This window comes from Myxine glutinosa, chromosome 1, assembly GCF_964187855.1.
Source record: "Myxine glutinosa chromosome 1, kmMyxGlut1.1, whole genome shotgun sequence".
NCBI classification, from domain to species: Eukaryota; Metazoa; Chordata; class Myxini; order Myxiniformes; family Myxinidae; genus Myxine; species Myxine glutinosa.
The window spans coordinates 139,780,831-139,808,486 of NC_136261.1; the positions used below are offsets into that span (position 1 = coordinate 139,780,831).

General features: G+C 43.2%; 1 protein-coding gene across 5 annotated transcripts in view; it reads left to right on the forward strand.

The window, feature by feature from the left end:
• The window catches only part of LOC137428978 (PHD finger protein 21A), a 341,539-nt gene that overhangs the window by 117,581 nt on the left and 196,302 nt on the right, over nucleotides 1-27,656 (forward strand). Inside the window, exon 1 of one of the 5 annotated variants that reach the window (XM_068118945.2) lies at nucleotides 24,351-24,397. The exons of the other annotated variants lie outside the window; for them this stretch is intronic. The gene's annotated coding sequence lies outside the window, so the exon portion shown is untranslated. Of the gene's footprint in view, nucleotides 1-24,350; nucleotides 24,398-27,656 lie in introns of those variants that run through there. 5 annotated transcript variants of the gene reach the window in all.

Genomic DNA, 27,656 nt, shown 5'->3' on the forward strand with positions numbered 1-27,656 from the left:
TATTTTGCATCTGAGTCATCTATAAACTCATACACACTCAACATATAAATTTGTCATTTTGGTCAATTTTAATGACTTACAAAGACTTTAGAAATATTTTTTTCCTAAATAATGTCATTGATGGTACATACCCCTGTGAAGTCCTCATGGTCAAAACATGAGTCAGACATGTATGAACATGTTTCAAGCATTGTCAAACATGTTTCGACTATGATGATTTCACACTAACAGGCGCAAGCGCATGCAAAAAGTCATGAACCACAAAATGGCTTTGTACAATAGTGCATGTACTTTTTCCACCTAGGTTGCTATTGGATTGTTCTCATTTAGCCAAATTTGGTGAAAAACGCCATATTTCAATTGAAGTGTGTATGAGTTTCTAGATGGAATTGAGCGAAAATATTTGGTGGGTGAATGTTTTAGACCATTTCTAACAATAATCCAGTAGAGCATCATAATCGGAGAGATCGATGTTTTTTGGACCACCCTAAGGTAGGTATCCATCTTCTTCACCCACAGCTCCTGCAGGCCATCCATCTGTGTGATGTAGTATATGCACATCATGATCACGTCTGTGTCAGTAGCCACCACTACAGCCCGTTTGTGGTGCAGATGTTGTACTGAGTATGCAATGTAGGCAAACATCCTGGTATCCTCCTCCTCATGCTTCTCACAGGACAGCTCTGGAAGCTCAACCTGACAATCTGCTGACAACAGGACAGTGCGACCAGGATCACGGAAGATTCCACCAAGAATAAGTGTGCATCCTGCAGGAAGGTACTTCAGGTACTTTACTTGCAGTTCATGGAAGGTGCTGCTCCCAAGATGCTGGTGACGCTGGATGAATACGCTGATCTCAAAAATAGTTGGGGGTTGATTTCAGTTAGCTGATATGTAAATCTTCTTCAAATGTCAAGTCAATTGGATGAAAATTGAGGATTTTAGAAATTCAAAAGAGTGGTTGACCTTTGGCCTATGTTGACCTTTTGGCCGAAGCTGATCTCCAAAATAGTTGGTGGTTGAATTCAGTCTGCCGATATGTAAATCCTATTCAAATTTCAAGTGAATCGGATGAAAATTGAGAATTTTAGAAATTTGAAATGGTTGTTGACCATTGGCCTATGTTGACCTTTTGGCATATGCTGATCTCAAAAATAGTTGTTGGTTGAATTCAGTCCGCCGATATGTAAATCCTATTCAAATTTCAAGTGAATCAGATGAAAATTGAGGATTTTAGAAATTCGAAAAAAGTGGTTGACCTTTGGCCTATGTTGACCTTTTGGCCTAAGCTGATCTCAAAAATAGTTGGTGGTTGAATTGAGCTAGCCGATTTGTATATCCTCTTCAAATTTCAAGTCAATCGGATGAAAATTGAGGATTTTAGAAATTTGAAAAAAGTGGTTGACCTTTGGCCCATGTTGACCTTTTGACCCCAAAAATATATAGGATTTTGTTCGACCACGAACTCTATCATTTGGTAAAGTTTCGTGAATATCGGTTTAAAATTGTGACCTGTAGGCAAGTATAAGTGAGCGAACAGACAAACAAATGAAAAATCACTCATAGAGCGACACTTGGCAAAACAGAACAATGTGGAATGACACAGTGGAGCATCCTTTTAACCTCAAAAATAGTTGGTCGTTGAATTCAGTTGGCTGATATGAAAATCCTATTCAAATTTCAAGTCAATCGGATGAAAATTGAGGATTTTAGAAAGTCAAAAAAAAGCGGTTGACCTTTGGCCTATGTTGACCTTTTGGCCTACGCTGATATCAAATATATAGGATTTTGTCCGACCACAAACTCCACCATTTGGTGAAGTTTCGTGAAGTTCGGTTTAAAATTGTGACCTGTAGGCAAGTATAAGTGAGCGGACAGGCAAACACACACACAAACACACAAACCGGAGTGATCAACATACTTGCAAATTTTTATTTTTTATTTTGGCCAAGTAACAAACGGACTCAAATGCAATACCCTCTCTGGTGAGGGTAATAATGCTTTGGATTACCTCATTTACTGACTCTTTGCAGGCCATCCCAAACCAATTCCCCTGTTTAGATTTCTTATTGGGAGTTGGGAGGGAGAGTGGTAGTGGTCATGGTTGTTGTGAAAATCAACCAAGTCCACAACTTTGTCCCATAGGTAGGTTTAATTTCAATCAGATCTTTGGCATCATCCTGTAAAATACAATCATGCAATATATATCAGGATCTTGGCATCATATAGGAAGGATTGATAATATTAGTCAAAGCAAGCAAGCCTAGAATATAAAAGGGTACGTACCATTCAAGTCTACATGTCATAGAATAATGTCGCAAGAGTGGCCCAGATTCGCGGACGTCCGAGGTCTTATAGACGCCTCTCAGTGGTTTAAGCGAGCATCACACCTGGGTTCAACTTTGATACATTTTCACTACATTCTCTCCGCCGTTAGAACTACACTGCCGTTAGGCAGGAATCAAGCGTGCATCAGCATTAATTGATTAGGAATGTCAATCCATGTCAGTCGGTCCATCCGTAGCGGTCAGGGCGGCGAATTATCCTGCCAGCACGGGTCCGGAAACTACCGGGTACGACATCCCCAAGCCCGGAGTCCCCTGCATCGGAGTATCCGCTGGAGGCAGGTGTCGGAGGGGGCACCTCAGTGCCTTCAGGCAGGGGTGTATCTGGCGAAGGGAGGGACGGCAGATGCTCCATAGGGGGAGCTTCGGGAGAGTCCATAGACTCGTAAATCGGTTCGTCGATATCCCGATAAGGGTCGATGACCCCACAAGGGGCGAGATGGCGTACGGAGACAGTGGACTCACGTCCATCTGCCGTCATCACACGAGCATGCTCGGGATTAGCCTGGAGTACCTGCACCTTATCCACTAAGTGACGAAGGGATCGTACTTGCTCGTGCGAACCGCACGTTTGAGATAAGCCGGCCCGGCTCAGCGAGCCAACTGGGTAAAGATCGGATACTACCCAAGCTTCTAGGGTGGTGGAACAGCCTTTCGTGAGGAGTCTGGTTGGTGGCCGTACATAGTAGAGCCCTGATCGAGTTCAGCGCCGCAGGTAGCGACCAAGCCCATTTATCTAGGCCCCGGCCGAGGATCCTGAGGCTTAGCATGACGGCCCTCCATTAGGGTGGTCCAAAAATGCAAAAAAATCACCTTTTTATCTGGATTTTGATGCTCTATTGGATTATAATCCATATAACAATAATTATATGATATAATGATATAATCCATATAACAATAACAATGAAGATTATATAACAATAATTATTGTTGGAAATGGTCTAAATCATTCACCCAAAAAATATTTTGCATCTGAGTCATCTATAAACTCATACACACTCAACATATAAATTTGTCATTTTGGTCAATTTTAATGACTTACAAAGACTTTAGAAATATTTTTTTCCTAAATAATGTCATTGATGGTACATACCCCTGTGAAGTCCTCATGGTCGAAACATGAGTCAGACATGTATGAACATGTTTCAAGCATTGTCAAACATGTTTCGACCATGATGATTTCACACTCACAGGCGCAGGCGCATGCAAAAAGTCATGAACCACAAAATGGCTTAGTACAATAGTGCATGTACTTTTTCCACCTAGGTTGCTATTGGATTGTTCTCATTTAGCCAAATTTGGTGAAAAACGCCATATTTCAATTGAAGTGTGTATGAGTTTCTAGATGGAATTGAGCGAAAATATTTGGTGGGTGAATGTTTTAGACCATTTCTAACAATAATCCAGTAGAGCATCAAAATCGGAGAGATCGATGTTTTTTGGACCACCCTACCCTCCATATGATCCCATTGAAGCGTTCGACCTGCCCATTCGCCTGGGGTCTGTACGGAGTGGTGTAACTCGAAGCGACATTATTTTGGAGCAAGAAGCACCTCACTTCCTGGGACAGGAACACCGCACCCCGATCTGTATGCACGTAGGCCGGATACCCAAACATAGAAAACAAATTCTGCAGGCACCGTATGACTGTGGCAGCCGTCATATCTGCGCATGTGTAAGCGAAAGGGAATCGCGAGTACTCATCAACGACAGTGAGCAGATAACGAGAGTTACTCGACACCGGCAGCGGGCCTTTGAAATCCATCGCCAATCTCTCCCACGGTCTAGTAGCCCTGACCAGCGTCCCCATGGGAGGGTTGTAAAAACGCGGTTTGAGTTCCGCACATACAGCGCAGTCGCGGCAGACCCGGCAGATGTCCTCAATCGAGTACGGCAGATTACCACGACGCACAAAATGAGCGAAACGCGTCACCCCAGGATGACACATAGTGTCATGCAAAGCGCGCAGACCCTCCAAAGTTATGAGACCCGCACACGTAGCCGGCCTCGATAAGGCGTCGGCGACCAGGTTATCCTTCCCCGGGCGATATTTGATGGTGTAGCAGAAGTCGGCGAGTTCGATACGCCAGCGAGTGATTTTCTCGTTATTTATGCGTTGAGCATGTAAGGTGTCATACATAAATGCCACGCTTTGTTGGTCCGTGATGATTTGGAAGCATCGCCCGAGCAAGTACGAACACCATCGCCGAATCGACTCGACGATCGCGTACGCTTCCTTTTCGACAGACGAATGCCTCCACTCAGCGGAGGTGAGAGTCCGCGAAAAGAAAGCCACAGGGCGCCCCCCCGGCAGAGAGTTCGCCGCTATCGCATGATCCGAGGCATCACCGTCGACCGTACGAAAGCGTTTGATCAGGTCAGTAGAGAAGGCCTGTGGGAAGCGACTTTACAAAGTCCGCTGTCCCATTAAGTTGATCAACATCATCAGATCCTTCTACGATGACATGGATGGTTCTGCTTGTGTGAGGGACAGTGGATGCACTTCTGAGTAATTTCCTGTTGCCAACAGCACAAAGCAAGGCTGTGTCCTAGCTCCCCGATATTTAGCAATGTGTTTTTCTCTATGCTTCATGATGCCTTCGAAGATTAGGGAGTGATGATCCAGTTTCACACTGACAGTAGTCTTTAATTTGCAGCGTCTGAAGGCCAGGTCCAGAATCACGGAAATGTTGCTCCGTGATCTACTTTTCGCCGACAACTGCGCACTCTTCAGTTCTAATCTTGAAAATGTGCAATTTATTGTCAACTCCTTTGTGCAATCCGCTCATTGCTATGACTTTACGATTAGCCTCAAGAAGACCGAGGCTATGCTTCAGCTGAGACCAGAAGGTGTGTATACCATCCCATCGATGGCACATCATTCAAAGTTGTAGATAAGTTCTGATACCTTGGAGGTGTCCTCTCAAAATGCAATGATTGACGACGAAGTAACATCAAGACTCGGTAAAGCATGTGTGTCCTTTGGAAGATTGACACATTGCCTTTGGCACGAACGTGGCATTCGCCTGGAGACCAAGATCAGTGTCTATCATGCCGTTGTCTTATTGACACTCATGTACGGATGCTAATCTTGAACACCCTATCTTCAACATACCAAACACCTTGATCAATTCCCTACGTCATGCCTTCACAAGATTATTGGCATCACCTGGCCAGACAACATACCTAACGTCTCGATTCTACACCGTTGTCTTGTCCAAGGAATTGAGTGTTTCCTGATGCAAGCTCAGTGTCGCTGGTCAGGACACCTCACGTGCATGGAAGACCATAGAATACCAAGAGTGCTTTTCTATGGACAACTTAATTTTGGTAAACGGTCTTATGGTGGACAAAGAAAGCATTTTAAGGACGTTCTTAAGTCTACACTGAAGTCTTGTGCCATCCTAGTTGTCATCTGGGAACATCAGGCCACAAACAGGTCAGCTTGGTGTAACATTTGCCGCAAAGGCCTGGACCACTTTTAATGTGGGAGACTTGCTATCGAGAGACAGCGGAGGCAAGAAAAGAAAACCTGCCAATGCCCATCTCCACAAAGACCCGTCTAAACCTGCGATGTTTGTGGTAGACGCTGTGGGTGCCGCACTGGACTATACAGCCATCGCACAATGCACAATACTTATCGAGCATGAAAACGATGACTCACACCACATACAGTCACGTGAAAAAGTAAGTACACCCCATGTAAAGTTTGGTCTTTTTCAACATATTTCAACATACAGCTATTTGATCTTCATTTCAACAATATTGATAGATAAAGGTGATATAATACAACAAATATCATGAAACATTTACATTTTGTCGTCCATTGTATAATTTAAATAAACATAAATGCAAATTTCGCATGTGGAAAAAGTAAGTACACCCTTGGCTCCCCAACAAATAGGTGGTATTGCCCCCTTTGGCAGAAACAACCTCAAGTAGGCCTTTCTTATAACTGTCTACCAGTCTCAGACATCAACTGGGAGAAATTTTTGCGCACTCCTCCATGCAGAATTATTTCAGCTGTGTGATGTTTGAGGGTTTTCTTGCATGCACAGCTCGTTTCAAATCCCCCCCACAACATCTCGATGGGATTTAGATCCCGGCTTTGACTTGGCCATTCCAGAACCCTCTATTTCTTTCTTTTCAGCCATTCCTTGGTGGATTTACTGGTATGTTTAGGGTCATTGTCATGTTGCGAGGTCCACCTTCGATTGAGCTTCAACTCTCCGACATGCCCTCACATTATCCTCAAGCACCTTCTGGTACAATGAAGAATTAATCGTGGATTCTATGATGGTGAGCTGCCCAGGCCCTGATGCAGCAAAGCTGCCCCAAACCATAATATGTCCACCACCATTCTTTACAGTTGGTATCAGGTTCTTGTTGTCAAATGCTGTCTTTGGTTTTCGCCAAACATGTCTTCTGGTACTGTGGCCAAATAGCTCTACCTTTGACTCATCTGTCCAGAGCACATTGTTCCAGAAGTGCTGGTCTTTGCCTCGGTGTTCATTGGCAAACTTTAGTCTTGCCCTGATGTACTTTCTGGACAGCAAAGGTTTCGTTCTGGCACACCTCCCATGTAGATCAAATTTGTGCAGCCTCTTTCTCATGGTAGACTCGTGCTCTTTGACATCAACAATGGCAAGAGCTACCTGTAGGTGCCGTGATGACATTCTGGGGTTCTTAGAGACTTCTTTCAGCATCTTGCGGTCTGCTCTCCGGCTGAACTTGCTGGGGCGGCCTGGCCTGAACAAGTTGGCAGTTGTTTGGAATCTTCTCCACTTGTAGATGATCTTCCGGACAGTCGAATGATTGATTTCAAATTGTTTGGAGATCTTTTTAAATCCCTTCCCAGACTCGTAGGCATCTATAACCTTCTTTCTGAATGCCTCAGAGAGCTATTTTGATCTAGGCATGGTGACGCCACACACTTCAAGAACAAAGAGCAAACCAAACTAAATGTCTGAAGTTTAAATAAGACAGGTTCCTCCAAGATCCTCTCTAACGATGTTCTAATCATTTGCACCTGAGCTGGTGCACCTGATTCAAATTTTAGGTATTTGAAGTAGTGATAAATGTAGGGGTGTACTTACTTTTTCCACATGCGAAATTTGCATTTATGTTTATTTAAATGATACAATAGACTACAAAATGTAAATGTTTCATGATATTTGTTATATTATATCACCTTTATCTATCAATAGATATAGTCCTTCTACCGACTCCTCTCCGGCCTTGCTCCCCCAGCTCTCTCTGTGCTCTGTCCCCCAAATATTCCTACAGGTCGCACAAGATCTGCCAGCCACCCTCTGATGGTTAAACTGCCGAAATCTCGGCTCTCTGCTCACCTTCACTCTTTCATTCCTCTTTTCTCCCGCCTCTGGAACAAACTCCCACACTCACTTCAATCACACTCCTCCCTCCAGGTCTTCAAAACAGCTGTTCACCACCATCTCTTATCTTCCCCCATCCAAAACCTTGATCTTTTCTACCCCCACTAATTCACCCCAGATCCACCTTGTTTGAAATTCCAACTTCTTTCCTGGAAGTCTTGGCAGTGTCCATATGTTTTATACCTCTCCCACCCCCCCCCCCCCTTCCCATGCCTCCCCCCCAAAGCCCTCTCCCTCCCACAGTTCTGTCGATGTCTCCATGTCTCTCGGTCCCTGCTCTCAAATGTTGTGTTTGTGTCCTTCCCCCTCTCTCCCCATCTTGTCTACCGCTCCCGATGTTATTTGTTTTGTGTGTCTGTTTGTCTTTCTGTGTGATTAATGTTCGCTCTTTCACGAGCCTCGATCTTGTATACAAAAAAAATAAAAAAATAAAAATAAAAATTGTTGAAATGAAGATCAAATAGCTGTATGTTGAAATATGTTGAAAAAGTCAAAACTTTACATGGGGTGTACTTACTTTTTCATGCGACTGTATGTGTTACCATTGTAGAACAATATGCACTTTTTATGTTCAGTCACCCAAACTTCGGATTCCTACTTACCACTTATTTACCAATGGATTTCTCTGAATCCCGATACAGCCCTTCTACTCGATGGTTTGCATAATCGCTCAGGCTTCAATTTTTCAATTTCGGATCATGGGGGCTCCCAGTGGAGGCTATCCCCTGGAAATTTTGGATTTCTACTTGACCCTTATTTACCAACTGATTTCTCTGAAAGTCGATACAGACTTTCTACTCAATGGTCCGCATGATCACTATCTGAGATTTTTCGATTTTTGGATCAGGGGGGCTCACAAAGGGGGGGGGGGGGAGCTCCCCAAATCGGCAGAGTTAAATACAGCCTCAAGTGATGACTGTCAGCTCACTCGGGCCTATTTTTATTATTACAAGACAGCAGGAACCCTATACAATAAAGCATGATGGAAGTACTCGACTCCTTTTATATTGTCACATTTGAGTGTCCGTTAACCCGGTATCCTCAGTGCCAGGACCTTTCATCCTGGGATAGCCCAAATGGTCTCTCCTGCACTGCGTTCTGTTATTTTTACAACTTTATCGTTTCCCAAGGATCATTCACGTGAGCCAAAATTAGATGGGAAACGCACGGAAACACGTTTTCGTTACATGTTTTCTTACCTTTTAAAGGATTTATTTGTGAAGAAAAGTACTGCAAATACAATACTTTAGATAGGAACATGCACATTTATACACAAGGATGAGAAATAAAGCGCAAACACTAACCCACTCTAAGTGACACAGAACACACTTTCACAACAGGGTTACGAATGCAGGCAGGACAGGACTTCCCTTTGTCTATGATGCACAGGATGGACACAGGACTCGATGCAGCCCCTCTGTGGAAACCATGTGTGAGACGATGAGAACCAGTGATGAAGTTGGTCCATGTTTTTTCAAGGCTGTTGAAGGTCTCGTACAATTAATCTCTGAGGGTCGTCATGGTTTGGTTCAATATATATTATGAGTCTGATGGACAGCTGGGCAGTGTATAAATCAGCAGAGGCCAACAGGTTTGATATCTTCGACCCACCAGAAAACAAGATGGCGGCCATATTATTTTGTCTGGGTGCCATGGTGGGTGGAGTCGATGGACAAATAGGGTGGGATCTGGCAGCTGTCCAACAAATGGTTTCACATTTTCAAAATCTACATCCCTCCCCAACAAAAAACACAATAACAACAACAACAACCATGTGGATTCCTTGTGTCACAGGTAAAAATTGAAAACCAAGATGGGCAAATGTATAGGTACCAGCCTGCTTTTACGGAATGGTTCAATGCAGCTTTTCCCCCTTTTTTGAGTCCGAGTCCATGGCAGTTTGAGTCCAGTCCTCAAGTGTATTGCTGACTGGGAAAGTGCAAGTGAAGCGATTTGTGCTTTCAAATAAAGACACTAAAATGCAGTGCAGTAAAATCTTCCGACCTTCTTCAGACCCTTAATTCTTCTGGAGTTTCCAATCGTACAAATATAGTTTTTAATCGTTATTCATTTTGTATTAATCGTATTTTGTTGTATTAATCGATTTGTCATAATTATTTAGCTCGTTATAGACCACGCTTATATGGTTAACATATTTGTGCTTCAAAAAAATCAAAACATGCTGTTGTTAGTGTTACCATTGTACACACAGTTGCCTGAAACTTTTATACCATGTATTTGCAATAAGCCTATATGGACCATTTACAGCTACTTACTTGTGTGAAATGGAAATATTCAAGGAGACAGGAAGATATGATGTTTCGTAGCAACAAGCGTTATTTTAAAACACGTACAAATGTGACCCTGTTTTCTTTATCTTCCGGGATGTTGCGTTTTGACGGTACAGCCTCGTGGGCGTGCCAATCTGAATCGTCGACCTATCATCAGGTGTGCTTATATTTTCTTTATTTAAAAGACATCCTAGGAGGTAAATTGACACTCATTTTACAATGTGCATTTTGCACAACATGTGCAGAGAATTTCGCCTCCATGTGCCTTGTACAGTGCCAATAGAAGGTCCACACCCCTTTCAAATTTTTCACCTTTTGTTGCCTTATAGCATTGCATACTTAAAATGCATTAAATCAGACTTTTTTTCACCTACATTTACACATCGTAACCCACAACTTCCAAGTGAAAAACAAATTTTACAAACTTCAGAAAATTAATTTAAAATACAAAACTATAATATATTGGTTGGATAAGTTTCCACCCCCCTGAGTTGATACTTGGTGGAAGCACCGTTGACAGCAATTACAGCTGGGGGTTTGTTGGGATTGGTCTCTACCAAATTTGCACACCTTGATTGGGCAATATTTGCCCATTCTTCTGTACAAAACTGTTCAAGCTCAGTCAAGTTACATGTGGAGCGTTATTGGACAGCAATCTTCAAGTCATGCCACAGATTTTTGATTGGATTTAGCTCGGGACTCTGACTGGGCCACTCATGGACATTTATGTTTTTGTTCCTCAGCCACTCCAGTGTAGCTTTGGCTGTGTGCTTCGGGTTGTTGTCATGCTGAAAGGTGAACTTCCGTCCCGATTTCAGCTTTCTTGCAGGTTTTCCTCTAGAATTTTTCTGTATTTTGCTCCATCCATTTTCCTTCTATCCTGACAAGTGCCCCAGTCCCTGCTGATGAGCAACATTGCCATAAGATGATGCTGCCACCACCATGCTTCACAGTAGGGATGGTGTTCTTTGGGTGATGTGCTGTGTTGGGTTTGCACCAAATGTAATGTTTTGCATTTAGGCCAATAAGTTCCATCTTAGTTTCATCAGACCACAAAACGTTTTGACACATGGCTCCAGAATTTACGGAGTGGTTTTTTGCATACCTCAAACGGGACTCAAGTTGGGCTTTTTTGAGTAATGGCTTCGTTCTTGCCACCCTACCATACAGACCAGACTTGTGGAGTGCTTGGGATATTGTTGTCACATGCACACAATGACCAGTCTTTGACATAAAGGCCTACAGCTCTTTCAAAGTTGCCATTGGCCTCTTGGTGGCCTCTCTAATAAGGCTCCACCTTGCTTGGTCATCCAGTTTGGAGGGACGGCCTGATATAGGCAGGGTCTTGGTGGTACCATATGCCTTACACTTCTTAATGATTGTCTTGATTGTTCTCCAAAGGATATTTATGGCCTTTGATATATTTTTATGCTCATCCCCTGATCTGGGCCTTTACACAATAATAATAATAATAATACATTTATTTTATATAGCGCTTTTCAAGAAGCCCAAAGGCGCTTTGACAGAGTACAAAAAACAAGTGCAAAAAGACAAAAATCAATAGGTAAATAATCAAAGCAAAAGGAAGGAGAAGGAGAAGAGATAGTCAGGGGTTAAATGCTGTGGGTTAAATGTTGAATGCAGTGTTGAACAGGTGGGTCTTGAGTGATGTTTTGAATGTGGTGAGTGAGGAGGAGTCTCTGATGGTGTGAGGTAGTGAGTTCCAGAGGGTGGGAGCAGCGATGGAGAAGGCCCTGTCCCCCCAGGATCTGAATTTGGTCCGGATGGGGGTGGTCAGGAGGTTTGTACCAGCAGAGCGGAGGTTATGGGTGGGAGTGTGTCTGGAGAGGAGGTCAGTCAGGTAGGATGGGGCCAGGTTATGGAGGGCTTTGTAGGTCAAGAGGAGGATTTTGTACTGGATTCTCTGGGGGATGGGGAGCCAGTGAAGCTTGTAAAGGATGGGGGTGATGTAGTCACGGGTCCGGGAATGGGCGAGTAGACGGGCAGCGGAGTTCTGAATGTATTGGAGTTTATTGGTGATTATTGAGGGTGAACCATAGAGGAGGCTGTTGCAGTAGTCCAGACGGGAGGTGATGAAGGCGTGGATGAGGGTTTCTGCACCCGTGGAGGAGAGGGATGGACGGAGACGGGCGATGTTTTTCAGGTGAAAGAAGGCTGTCTTTGTGATCTGTTTAGTGTATTTGTCGAAGGAGAGGGTTTGGTCAAAGATGATGCCAAGATTCCGGATGTGAGGGGAGGTGGATACTGGGAAACCGTCGATGTTGAGGGCAAAGTTATGGGTGGATTTGATGAGCGTTTTTAGGCCAATGATGATTATTTCAGATTTATCATAGTTAGGTTTGAGGAAGTTGATTTGAAGCCAGCATTTTATTTCAGTGATGCAGTTTGTCAGGATAGAGTGGGTGGCGGTGGAGATGGACTTGGTGGAGATGAAAAGCTGGATGTCATCGGCGAAGCAGTGGAATTGGAGACCATGACGGCGGATTAAGTGACCAAGGGGGGACAGGTACAGGATGAAGAGGAGGGGGCCAAGAACTGAACCCTGGGGGACACCTTGGGGGAGGGGAGCAGTGGGGGATTTGCAGTTATTGATGGAGATGAACTTGCGTCTGTCAGAGAGGTATGATTTGATCCAAGAGAGGGCAGTGCCGGTAATGTTAAAGGTGGTTTCAAGTCGGGTGAGGAGGATGGTGTGATTGATGGTGTCAAAGGCGGCGCTGAGGTCGAGGAGGATGAGAATGTTGAGGTTGCCAGCGTCAGAGGAGAGGAGAAGGTCATTGGTGATTTTGAGGAGAGCAGTTTCAGTACTTTGGTTGGAGCAGATTCCGGATTGGAATGTTTCATACAGGTTATTGGCAGAGAGGTGATGTTTGAGTTGAGTGGCTACAGCGCGTTCCAAAACTTTTGACAGAAAGGGTAGGTTGGAGATGGGTCTGAAGTTATTTAGGGTGTCAGGGTTGAGTCCAGGTTTTTTCAGAATGGGGGTAACAGCAGCAATTTTGAGGGATGGTGGGACGATGCCTGTAGACAGGGAGGAGTTTATTGTTGCAGTGATAAGTGGAGAGAGAGCAGGAAGGGAGGCCTTGACAAAGCTGGAGGGGATGGGGTCAAGAGTGCAGGTGGCAGTTTTCATTCCTATGAGGAGTTCAGAGAGGTCAGTAGGGGAGACTGGGGAGAACTGAGACAGGGGTTGGCAGGATAAGGGGGGGCAGGTGGTTTGAGGGGGAGTGGGTGCGGTGGTGGTTAAGCTGTTGTAGATGTTGTCATTTTTGCATTGGAAGAATGAAAGGAAGGAGATGCAGTTGTCTACTGTGAATGACTGGGTGGTGGTGTCCAGGGGGCTGAGGAGTTTGTTTATTGTAGAGAAGAGTGCTTTTGGGTTTCCAGAGCCAGAGTGGATAATTTGAGAGTAGTAGGCGGAGCGGGCACGGGAGAGGGCATCTTTGTAGTGTTGTAGGTGGTCCTTGTAGGCTTGGGAGTGAATTGTGAGACCTGTTTTATTGCGGAGTCTTTCAAGTTGGCGAGCACGAGTTTTCATCAGGCGGAGTTCAGGGGTAAACCAGGGAGCAGAATGGGTGAAAGAAACTGTTTTGGTTTTTATAGGCACAAGCTGGTCAAGGCAGGAGGAGAGAGTGTGGTTGTAGTAGTCAGTGAGGTCAGAAGGGGTGTGGAGGTCAACGAAGGGAGAAATGGACATTTTTTCAGAGAGGGTGGATGAAAATGAGGTCTGTGAAAGAGCAGAGAGGTGATGTTGATCAACAGAAGTTGATCGTGCGATAATGCTTTAGTGCTGGGGTGGGGATGTTGATGGTCATAGTGATGGCTAAGTGGTCAGAGAGGGTGAGGTCGGAGCCAGAGAGATGGTGCAAAATTAATCCAGTAGAGCACAAGTTTATCCCGGAGGTTTTTTGAAAGCTCCTTGGTGCTTATGGTTGAGTCTTTGCTGTGAAATGCACTACCCAGCAGAGGAAACCTACAGGAACAGCTGATTATATTCTGAAATAATCGGAATCACTGCAATTGGACACAGGTGGAGGCCAATTAACTTGGTGTGCGATTTTGAAGGTGATTGGTTACACCTGAGCTAATTTACAATTGCTATTAATAAAGGGGGGTGGGGGGGTGGGTGAACACTTGTCCAACCAAGATATTCTAGTTTAATATTTTTAATTGATTTTCTGAAATTTGTGGAATTTGTTTTTCACTTGGAAGTTGTAGGTTAGGATGTGTAAATAAAGGTGGAAAAAGTCTGATTGAATGCAATTTAATTCCTAGTACAAGGCAACAAAAGGTGAAAATTTTGAAAGGGGCTGTAGACTTTCTATAGACACTGTATTTATTGTTTAAAAAAAAAAGTTTCTGTACACCGTCCTTGAGGCTGTTTGCAAGTCACCATCTACTACAATTCCAATAGAGGAGATGTAATGATTTATGCTTTTCGAGTTTTTTTTTAATCCTCAAAAATAGACCGTAGTGAACACAGTCGTGTTGAAAGATTGGCTTTGAAACCATACTCAAATCTTCCTTATGAAGGGGCACAGACAAATACATAGATACACACTGTTTTATATTAGCATAGATGTGCAAATGTACTTGATGGCTTTAACAGAGTGACAGTACTCGACAATGATGTGCCACTTAAATATCTTGCATTGAAAGGGACAGTAGGGATCAACCTACTTGTTGTCAATTTTAAGCCCATGTACGCCATGCTTATTTTTTGTTGTGAAGCCTCCATCAACTGGTCGCTGTCTTTGATATTTCAGGTAACCATCCTTTTCCGTTTGAGTTTTTGAATAAATACTCTTAGATACTTTTTAGTGCATTCTCCTTCTGTCATGCAGGAAGCACCTTGATTCAGTGGACCACAGGGCCCATGAATCATGTTGCTTTAAGAACCAATTTCATAAAGCTGAGGATCTCTATTTTTATTCCATATTTCTGCCTTGTGATTAAATCAATGCCCACCGAGTCTGATTAAGCATTTAATTTTGGATTTTTGCTTTTAGCCCTATCAAAATGTGGACATGTGGAAGACCTCTCTTTTGCCACTCGACAGTAGTCATCGAGCACACTGCTGAACCAAATATCCTTCTCGTCATCAAAAGTTCAATCAGCTTTGTCTTTTTCTGGAGAAATACCCTTGCCATCACATCTTGTCTTTCCTTTGCTTGCTCACAAGGACACAAGTGTCTTTTAATCTCGCCCCAGTTGGGATTACAGGTGAATGTTATGAAGAGGTCAGGGTGATCATGGTAAGGGACAAATGTCATGGCATCCTGTATCTTCTCATGCATATATCAAGGACCCTTAGTAAATGTGGAAGGTAGAATCATGCAAGTCCCAAGATTTGCTGCATCTCCGTCATTGTTGAGAATGTGATTTCTCAAGTCATTGTACTCAGCAACCCGTAATTCCTGTTGATGATTTGTGACGAAGCCAAGGCATTCAGATTCAACTTTTGCATACATATCTACCAGAAACTGATTTGTACAAGAGCGGCAATGGAGAAAATGGTTAAATTTATTTGCTCTTTCCATCATATGGCGTGCGTAAAAGTCATTTAGCTGAAACAGTTTTGGCAGTTGATTGGCCAGTGCCAGTGCATGAATTAAGTTGATAGGCCAGTGCTTGTATTAAGCAACGGTATTTGAAATGGTATCCATCATCACCTCGCCACATAATGATAACGAGTAGGTATTGTAATGCATCATTGACTGTAAAACTCATTCATGAAATCAGGTGGTTGCTTTGGTGATCCTTTCTACAGGAGTACAACACAAGATGGAACTTTGTTCATAGCAATGTAACTTTGGTCCTTTTGAAACATCGAGCATGGACAGGACTTCTAATCACCAATCTCAGCTCACATCTGTTTTTTCCATGTTTATCTGGAAATGTTGGACCTATCAATTTTACCGGTGGAGCATTTCTTGAAGTTCAAAGACTGTAATTTTGGAGTCCAGAAGTGATGGTGCAACATTGCTCTTTTTGCACTTGATGATCATCAATGAAGTAAATTTGAAGGAACTCGGCCTCCATGCCACTAACTTTGCATACTTCCAATCCAATGGTAAATCCGACCTGTAATTTTGAATGTTTACCATTCGTGACATATCTCTCCTGTTTCAAATGATGTCATTTGAAAGCAGCAGTTGTTCTTTCTAATATTATTGAGGAAGTAGGTATTTGACATCAGCCAATTTAAAGACTCTGGCGATTCGGGTATAAGAGCTGATTTCACTTTTGCACCACTACGACACAATCTTGGAGGCTCTTACCTTTAGATGTTCATTTTGAAGGTTTGTTTGGCTCTTCATGTTCAATGTTCTGTGCTGTATGCACAAACAGGACAGAGCACAGACAAACCCTGTTGTTTGGCGTCGCCAGTATCCAGTGACCCATTAACTTATATCGCTTCCCCAGTGTCAGCATCTGCTTCTCTGAGGTTAGGCCTGGTGTTATGTCTTTGCTTTGTCTGTATGTGTATGTATGATCTGTGTTGCAGCCCCTTCACAAGCCTTAAATGCTATAGAAAAAATATACAGCAGCAAGGTTGCTTGCCAGAGTGTGTGCTTTGATGTCGTATGCATCAGACAAATTTATTAACTCTTAATTCCTCAGATGTTTATCATGTCATGGAACAGCTACAATGTTTATTCACTTTGTTAATTGATATATTGTGGGATTCGGGTTTCCAGAAAATTGTCTGCCATTTACAAAAACATTTTGTTTTCATCTAATTGGTTTTATTATTTTAAGGACGTCCGCCTCATTTGGTTTTTGGTTGCTTGTACCGAGAGATTATACTTTAACTTATTGTTTGTTTTATTTTCATTATCTGGTTCACACTTATTCACACTTGTTATTGGAACCAATGAGAAATTTGACCTTAATGGGAGAACATTTGATTCCAGAATTAATGCACAAGGCTTAAACAAGATCATATTTGACCTATTTACTTGATAGATGTGTGCTTTGTAATGGTGCAAAAATGGATATGTATAAAGCTTTATTGCTCATCTCTGACCAACTCGTCATTTGCACAGGTTGCCTCATTAAATGCTGTCTAAATCCTTCCATGGCAGTGTGCTGCGTGAAATGCATATCACAATTTGAGCTGTCGCGAGGAGTAAATCGGCCTTGTACTCTCATTCTTGCAGGGTTGGGGAGGTTAGGGTAAGATAGGGGAGGGTGACAGATTCAGCCATTTTTTTTAAATTCTGAATTGATGGGCTAACCTAGAGCATCATCCAATCAAGATCTTTATTGTACCATGACATCTGCAGAGGTGAATAGTGCTCAACGTACTTTTAATTGTAAATGAAAGTTAAGGAAAATGTATTTGGAGATGCATTATGCCACTGTTTTTTTGTTTTTGTTAGATCATGCTTTTTTGTTTTCCTCTGATCAGTATGGTATGACTATTTTTGATGAATTTACAAACCTTTTTTTTATTATTGCAAGGTGCTGGCATTGCCCCGTTTGCTATTCTAATCCTCTTGGCATTTTGAAGAAATACAATTTTTTTTTTGGTTGTTGTGGGGCCTAAAACACTTGCCTACACCCACTAGGGAATGAGGCCGGGGGTCATTTAATATTACCTTTCAAGTAGATACAAAGGCTTAGACCCAATCAATCGATTTGTATTTAAAAAATTCCCTCCCTCCCAAAAAACAACAAAAAACCAAATGTTTAAAAAAAATTGATTTTTTTCAAAATTTCGAAAACTTTTTTTTGCCTAAAACACTTCCCAGCACTCATTGATGAACCTGTGAAGCACTCATTGATGAACCTGTGATGAAGTTTGACGAAGATCCATTTGGCCATCTGAGAAAAATGGTGACAGACAAACAGACAGACTTTTATAGCAAAGATTGGGGTAACCTTATTCATTTTTTTTTTTTCAATGATTGATAGAATTTAAAACGTTTGACAGGCTGTTTATGATTCAGTATTTGCATCTTTGTTTTTTGAATGTTGTAGCTCTTTTTATAAACTTGACATTATTGGCTTAACTGTTTATTTTCATTTTCATTCTTATTCTCTACCGTTGATTTAAGGCTCATGGAGGAACTTGTACACTTAATCACTCGTGCAGTGATCAGGCCCTCTGGACACACTGGACAAAGTAACACATGGTGTTGGATTTGAACCTGGGATCCCGGCATTATAAGATGGGAATGACAAACAAGCCAAGTTGGCGTTCTCTCGTGACATTTTTTTCCTGTTCACGGTGTAATGTATGACATGGTCAATTACTACAGATGGTTGTTGAATGAATATGCGTGCTGTTAATACCTACTGCTAATCTTTTTTAAAAATGCTTTATTTGACTCATCTGTGACTTGGTCAGAATAGCAAAATTTAATTCCGAAAGTTAGAATCTATTCTGTTCAATAGAGTGTTTGCATTGCCAAGGTAAATAAACAAAGATTTGGGGCTCGTTGTTCGTTGGAACAATGTAGTGCACATTGCAGGATCTGAACGTGTAATTTTTAATTGGACAGGATAATTTGAAATGCATGTTCAGCTCTTTTTGGAAAGGGAAGAAAGGGTTTTTCCACTTTTTTTTTTCTTCTATGCTTCCAATGTTAATTTTTTGTTGAACTATTACTGAACCCCAAAAATATGTGAGCCCCTGTGGGTTCGTTTACTCCAGTCTGACTTTCATTCACATTTGAATGAAATTTTCATTGTACACTTGTTACGGGTTGGAGTGAAACTGAAGAAGAAGAGGGGATTCTAGGGTGTGGTGATCTAATGCGTGCTGGATATAGTCGAGCGCTCTGTGTGAACAGAGAATTATGCGTTCTGAACGCACCATGTACTGGTCTGCGCTGCATTCATCTTGGCAAGACCAGATCGATGGCTTGGCCTTTATACTGTCATGTGATTCCCCTCGGTGAATACCGGGAAATCACGGATAGCAATCGAGCATTATTCGAGGTGTTGTTCAAATACGGATTTCACTATATATGTGCGGAAGGAAGAGAGAGGAAGAAGAAGCGGGAAGCTTTTACCTGGCAGTCCCATGCGGCAGCCTTCAATCCTGCAGGAAAGTAACTCAACCGAGAAGACGGAATAAGAATGCACAAAAATAAACGAGTTTATTTTACGGAACCCGAGAACAATGAAACGCGACGGTTAAATAATTATGATTTTAAAATGGAGCGCTCCCACACCAGACATATAAAGCAAACAAGGGAAAATATAACTGAAAATAAAGGGGTTGTGCGTGCGTGTGGGCTTATCTCAACTTGGCTGAGGTGTGTCAGGGATTGTCAGGCTCCAAGCACAGTCCGGACGCGGCTCTGGTGTTGGCGGGAGGAAGGCCGCCTGGTCGTTGGCGTGAACGAGCCCTCGACGCGCCCTTGGTCGCGCACGGCTAGGCCAGCGTATGCTGCAGCGGCAAGCCTCGCTTGTACGCTCGTCGCTCGCACGTGAAGTCCCGTACGTTAACGCGGGAAGGAGAGTCGTCGGTGCTCCACCGTCTCTCCACCGTCCATCGTCGCCCAACAAGCAAGGGTCCAGGGTCAAGAAGGAGGTCCAACGAGAAGGGGTCCAATGCAAGAAGGCAGTCCAAAACGAGAGGGAGGTACAAACAAGAAGCGATCCAAAAACGAGAAGGGAGCCCGAAATGCCGGCCAGCGAGTCCTTTTTATCGCTCGTCTCGTGACGTCACCTGCACTTTTCACCAATGGCTGCGTCACTTCTCTCTCATGCCATCGGTTGGTGGCCAATCAGTATATCGCTTCTTGCTCCCTTCCACCAATCCGAGGGAAGCTTCCTGCCCCGCCCCTGGGCAATCACGAGCTTCATCCTGCCTTTAGCCTTCCCGTTGGTTGACACTTGACCCAATGGTGTGATCTCCCCATCAAACCCTTCGACCAATCCATCACGAGGTGGGCGTGGCCTCAGCCTGTCTGTGCAATGTTTCATGACCATGCCGGCGCATTGCGTGCATGCTTCCTGCCTATTCTTCTGGTGAGTTTTATTGCAGGGGGAATTTAATTAGTGTGTGTGTGCTATTGGGCCTAACTAGTGTCTGCGCACATCATCAAATTCCAATACGAGAAGCCAACCGCCCCTACACAGCCTTTGAGTCTGGCCAGCGGCTGTACCAATTTCGGAGAATCCCGTTCGGTGTTACAAACGGTGTTACATGCTTCCAATGGGCGATATACAATATCCTAACAAAGGAGCAATTGAAAGATGTATTTGTCTACGTGGATAATGTTACTGTGTGCGGCTGGAACCAGAAAGATCACGATGCGAATTTGCGGCGGTTCTTTGAAGTGGCCCATATGTACCACTTGACTTTCAACGAAGCCAAATGTAGTTACTCCGTGAGATCTATAGACCTTTTGGGCTACACGGTTTCCGGAGGGGAGATACGGCCTGATTCGGCACACCTGCAGCCCCTACTCGATCTAGCCCCTCCCTTCGACCGGTGAACATCAAAGAGAGCGATGGGATTACTACGCACTATGCTCAGTGGGTGCCACGGTTCTCAGAGAAAATACGTCCTCTAGTCGAGTGAAAAACATTTCCGATGACCTTGGCAGCCCAGAAAGCCTTTCAACAACTGAAGGATGACATAGCTGGCGCCGTCATGGCCTCCATTGACGAGTCGGTCCCCTTTGTAGTTGGAACAGATGCATCTGACTGCGCATCGCGGCGACGTTGAACCAGGGGGCTGGGAGGGGGGGGGGGTGGGGGGGGGTGACCGGTGGCGTTTTTCTCTTGCACATTATCAGACAGTGAGAGACGACGCTCCTCAATCGAAAAAGAGGCTTACGCTATAGTGGAATCGGTCCGCAGGTGGCGCCATTTCCTCTGAGGGAAACATTTTCACCTCATTACGGACCAACAATCTGTAGCCTTTATGTACGATGGAAAGCATTCTCAAAAGATTAAGAACGAAAAGATTGCACGCTGGCGCATAGAATTAGCTCACTACAGCTTCGATATTGTGTACCGGCCCGGAAAGGAGAACCAAGCAGCCGATGCTCTGTCTCTGCACATTTGTTCTGGCACATTTTGTTCGGAGCCGGAACTTGCCTTTTTCCATAGATGAGATACGTCATTTATGCAAATCATACCCGGTTTGTGCTGAACTCAAACCGAGCTTCTTCAAGCCTCCCCATGGGAACATTAATTCATGCTGGACGGCCGTGGGAGCGGCTGAATCTCGACAACAAAGGGCCCCTTCCTGGTGGAGGTGCGCATCGCTACCTACTCACAATTGTCTACTCACGATTGTGGACGAGTATTCACAATTCCTTTTGCATTTCCGTGCACTGACATGTCATCCACTATGGTAATTGGATGTCTCCAGCAGTTGTTCCTTATGTTCGGATATCCCGCGTTCGTCCACAGTAACCGCGGGACGGCCTTCCTATTCCAGGAAATCAAGCAATTTCTCCTGTAGAGCGGGGAATTGCTTCTAGCTGCACTATGGCTTATAATCCCCAAGGGAACGGATTAATCGAACGTTACAACAGGATTGTATGGTGGGTGGTTACCATGGCTTCGCGGACACGCGGGATGTCCTCAAACATGTGTGAGCGAGTGTTGCCGGAAGCGCTGCATGCGATTCGATCCCTGTTATGTACTTCACTAACGACACCCCTCATGAACGAATGTTCCAGTACCAACGTCGTAGTTCTAGCGGGCAGCCGCTACCCTCATGGTTGGCCAAGCCGGGTCCTGCGTTACTGAAATGCACTGTCCGACAGAGCAAATATGAGCCGCTGGTTGACCGCGTGGACATTTTCGAAGCGAATCCCGAATATGCGTATATTCGGCTGCCCGACGGTAGAGAGACTACCGTGTCGGTCCGTCATCTCGCTCCCTGCGGAGAACAGGTTGATGACGCCACAATTTCCCCCACCGAGTTAGACTTGCGACTGGCCGAAGCTGCTATTAGCGATACTGCTTCGGATTCAGTGGGTTTGTCAACTGCGCCGGAGAGCCCTCAGAGCCCTCAGAGTCCTCAGGGTAAGCCGTCCGACGAGGGGAGTTCGCCCTTGCTGGGCACTGGGGGCACGGGCGCTGACGGAGTTTATCGCACTCGTGTTGGCCAACCTTGTCAGTAACCTACTCGCTTTGGCTGGTAGATTTTACGCTACTAATGTTCTAGCCTGATTGCAATTCCAAGGGAGGGAGAATGTAGTGAAACTGAAGAAGAAGAATAAGAAGAAGAAGAAGAGGGGATTCTAGGGTGTGGTGATCTAAGGCGTGCTGGATATAGTCAAGTGCTCTTTATGTGTGAAGAGAGAATTATGTGTTCTGAACTCACCATGTACTGGTCTGTGCTGCATTCATCTTGGTAAGACCAGATCAATGGCTTGGTCTTTATATTATGCTTAAGTAAACTTTATACTTGTACTGTAGAGATTCAATAGCTAATACGTTAATTGCTTGTGTGCCTCAGACTTGTGTGAATCGATTTCAATAAAGCCTCACTTCTGTGAACAAGGTCTTGGATGAATGCCATTACACAGGCTGTTGTGTGAATTTGGGTGTTGTATTGCGGGTTGTGGATGTTTGTGCACATGTGCGTTTCGGTTTTCACACTAGTTTTTAGTGTGTGTGTTAATTCTTGTATGTAAGTATGTCAAGCTTTGTGTTAAAAGCAAAACAATGTGTGTTTTAATCTCTTGCAAATGTTATACATTTTTTGACGGTACTTCCATTAACCGCCGGGTTTAATCAACACCTTATTTTGCCATTTTATTGCAGACTTGGATTTTTCCTTACATTTTATTGCATGCTTCTTTGTTCAAATTCGTTAAAAGATTGTATTTAATTACTGAACGCCGAATGTGTGAGTATTACGATGATCCTGTCTGGTTTTCTAATTATTATTGTTATTTTTTGTCTGTTTGGCGGAGCAAAATGTTTGTTTGTCGGAAGATCCTATCTGTTGGAAGTCTGTGTTTGTTTGTTTTTAGGTTCAGTCACTCCAACTCTTGGATCTCACCCTAGCAAACCATATTTCAAAGTTGGCCTCCAAAGCCAGACACCAACTGGGCATCCTCCATCATGCAAAGTCCTTCCTTGGCACACCTGAGTTTCTATCCACCTACAATGTTTTCATCCACAACTTTATGGAGTACTGCTCTCCCCTCTGGGTTGCCTCCCCTGCCTCACGTCTTGCTCGGCTTGACGCCGTGGAAACCAAGGCTTTCAAGATCATTGGAATCTCTCGCGATGAAGCTGAGTCTATGGACCTATCACTTCGCCATCGCCGACAGGTCGATGGTCTCGCTGTCTTTTACTGCCTCATTTCTGGTCTTGCACCCTCTGCCTTCTCCATGTTCTGTCTCCCTTCCTCCCGCCAGCACCTCCCTCCCCCAAGTATCTGCTGGATGCATGTAGTCTACCAGCAACCCCTTCCTCATGAAACTGCTTAAATTCAAAACCACTGTTTCCCTCCACTCATCTTTTCCCGCCTGTGGAATCGCCTTCCACACTTTTTGATATCATTCTTCCCTCTGGGTCTTCAAGGCAGCTGTTCACCACCATCTCTGGTCATCTCCCTTCCGAAACCATGATTTTTTTCTAAACCTGGTAAACCACCCCCCACCTCCGAGTATTTTGCTTATGTATCCATGTTGTTCACCTCTTGCTTTCTCCCATAACCCTCATCGTCACCTGCAACCTTTGTTTGTCTGTCTCCGTCTACCCTCTGCCTTGCTTTTGGCATTTACCCCTTCGCCTGCTGTTCCCTTTGCTATGTTGTGTCCTGATCTGCTCTGTGTCTTAGCTCTTCCACAAGCCTTGACCATGTATAAAAAAAGAAAAAACAAGTGAACAACGAGGGCAGGTAGCATCATGAAATTTGAAACACAAAGGGCTTTATATTGTGAAGTAGCCACCCAGGTTACCACCCTTCGAGTGGAAGGAGTGTGTGAATTATTTGCTGAATAATGTATATGTTGCAAATAAAATGTGAGGGATGTTTGTGTGGTGTAATGTGATAAGGTTTTGGTGAATGCAACTTTATTAAGGGAGGTGCAAAGTGCTCTCCCTTATATACTGTATGGGATCGTTTCTCTGTATGCAACTTTAACATGGGGACTGAAAACTTATTTCTCGGCTTCTACTGGACAAAATCAGCTGCAAGTTTCAGAAGTAAATACTTTGTACGTCGAGGTAATATGTTCCAATTTTCAGCAACGTCTGTTTCTGCATTTTTGAGTTTTATTCAGAAAACCCTCAGTCACGTTGGTGTCTGTCCGTCCATCCTTCTGCCCAAAATGTGTTGGCGCTCTCGTATATCAAAGGCTATACATTGAAACGAGATGAAGCCTGGAATATACAGTAACGTGAAAAAGTAAGTACACCCCATGTAAAGTTTTGACTTTTTCAACATATTTCAACATACAGCTATTTGATCTTCATTTCAACAATATTGACTGATAAAGGTGATATAATATAACAAATATCATGAAACATTTACATTTTGTAGTCCATTGTATAATTTAAATAAACAAATGAAAATTTCGCATGTGGAAAAAGTAAGTACACCCCTACATATATCACTACTTCAAATACCTAAAATTAGAATCAGGTGCACCAGCTCAGGCGCAAATGATTAGAACATCGTCAGAGAGGATCTTGGAGGAACCTGTCTTATTTAAACCTCAGACATTTACTTTGGTTTGCTCTTTGTTGTTGAAGTGTGCGGCGTCACCATGCCTAGATCAAAAGAGCTCTCTGAGGCCTTCAGAAATAAGGTTATAGATGCCTACAAGTCTGGGAAGGGATTTAAAAAGATCTCCAAACAATTTGAAATCAATCATTCGACTGTCCGGAAGATCATCTACAAGTGGAGAATATTCCAAACAACTGCCAACTTGTTCAGGCCAGGCCACCCCAGCAAGTTCAGCCCGAGAGCAGACCGCAAGATGCTGAAAGAAGTCTCTAAGAACCCCAGAATGTCATCACGGGACGTACAGGTAGCTCTTGCCACTGTTGATGTCAAAGTGCACGAGTCTGCCATTAAAAAGAGGCTGCACAAATTTGATCTACATGGGAGGTGTGCCAGGAGGAAACTTTTGCTGTCCAGAAAGAACATCAGGGCAAGACTAAAGTTTGCCAATGAACACCGAGGCAAAGACCAGTACTTCTGGAACAATGTGCTCTGGACAGATGAGTCAAAGGTAGAGCTATTTGGCCACAGTACCAGAAGACATGTTTGGCAAAAACCAAAGACAGCATTTGACCACAAGAACCTGATACCAACTGTAAAGCATGGTGGTGGAAATATTATGGTTTGGGGCAGCTTTGCTGCATCAGGGCCTGAGCAGCTCACCATCATAGAATCCACTATGAATTCTTCATTGTACCAGAGGGTGCTTGAAGAGATTAACGCGATTCTCGAAGAGATTAACTTATAAAATTGGTCGTCATGTCCGTCCATTCGTCTGTCTGTTAACGTTTTGCTATTTTTGCTACTTCTCCCTTGTCACCCGGCTGATTGCTCTGAAACCTGACATTTGAATACAAGACAGTAACCCACACAATCCCTCAGGGTTCAATTTTTGATTTTGGAATATGGGGGTTCCTGGGTGGTCGGGGAAGGGGGTGGGGGGGGGGGGCACGTTGAGTTACCCCTGAAACGCCGGATCCATACTCGTCCCCTATTTACCAACTGATTGTTCTGAAACCCGACACAGCCCTTCTACTCGTTGGCTTGCTGGCTTGCACAATCCCTCGTGCGGCGTTTTTCCGATTTCAGATCATGGGGGCTCCCAGGGGGTGGGGGTTACCCCGAAACTTCAGATCTCTACTCATCCCTTATTTACCAACCAATTGCTCTGAAAGCCGATACAGCCCTTCTACCTGATCAAGAGATGACCATCAGCCCATTTGGAGTTTTTTATTTCTTGAGCTGTGAAGCTTATTAAGAGACTTTTAACTCTGCTGTATATACATGCTTGAACCTACATGGTCACAGCTTTGATAACAGCCAAGTGGTCATCTTGGGAAGAGAAAAAATGGGTTTGCTGGAGGTGTAAATTGATCTTTATGGGAAGGAGTTGAATCACCATTTCTCAACAAAAAGGGCAGTTTGCGATTTCATCTGTCACATACGTGGGACAAGGCTATAACATCTCTCCCACACCGTCTGCAACCGTCACGTGATGCCTGGATTGATCGATAGACAAATTCACTCTATCAACGGTGGAAGTCACATGGCAATTCTCAAACTGCTTCACTTCAACATCTGCCGTGACCAAGGCGAGTGGATTCTTACCGAAAGATCAGCTTTACCGAGGAGCAAGTCCAGCTGTTTTCAATTACTGTACAAACTTTTACTGTTTTAATTTGACCAGAAGAATAACAAGTACAGATACATTCAAAGTACACCGCCCCCATCCCTAATAATTAAATATCCTCCAGCCTCCGGCGCCCGGCAATACTGCAGTGCAACTCATAGAGACTGCATTGGGAGGGAGAGGTTACAATAATTGATTGATTAATTGTATAATTAAAATCAATAAAAGATTATCACAAAATATTTTCTTAATCAATTGGCTTATAGCATAACTAAACCTTTATGCTTATAGCATAAACTAGTACTTCATCCAAAGATGTATCTTTTAGAAATTTAATTAAATAAGTCATTAATAAAAAATTAAATAATTAATTGATTAATCAATAAATCAAAATATCCTTGATAGCCACATCACTTGGTCACTGTCATGTCCAAATATTAGCTCCCTAGCTCAAAAGGTGCCTGAGATATTGGCCAAATGAGAAAGAAAATAAATAAATGATTAATAATGAAAATAAATAAATAATCATTAAAAAATTAAATTATTAATCAATTCGGTCAAAGAACACATAAACCATCACCATTTCATCAGAATCTGTGACTGAAATTGTTTTGTTTTTTTTAGTCATAAATCGAATAATTAAATAATTAATCGATTAATTGATTAATTAATAAATCAAAAATAGCCTTTGCAGCCAAGTCACCTGGTCATTGGCATGTCCAAATATCAGCTTCCTAACTTAAAAGGTACCTGAGATAATGGCCAGAAGAGAAAGTAAATTTAATTAATTAAATAAGTACTTAATTAATCGCTAATAATTAAATAACTCCTCAATTAATTGATTAATCAAAAAACCAAAAATATTGTTTTTGACAACGTACTTGCTCACTGTTGTGCCAAAATTTCAGCTTCCTTGCTCAAAGAATGGCTGAGATATAGCCTGGACAAACAAGAAAGCAAGAAAACAAACAAACAAACAAGTACAGATACATTCAAAGTACACCGCCCACATGCCAAATAATTAAATATCCTACAGCGCGGCATTGCCGGGGCGCCTCCGGCGCCCGGCAATACCGCAGTGCACCTCATAGAGGCTGCATTGGGAGGGAGAGGTGTATATTAATTGATTGATTAATTGTATAATTAAAATCAATAAAAGATTATCACAAAATCTTTTCTTAATCAATTGGCCAATAGCATAACTAAACCACTCGTGCTTCATCCGAAGATGTATCTTTTAGAAATTTAATTAAATAAGTCATTTATAAAAAAATCAATAATTAATCGATTAATCAATAAATAAATTTATCG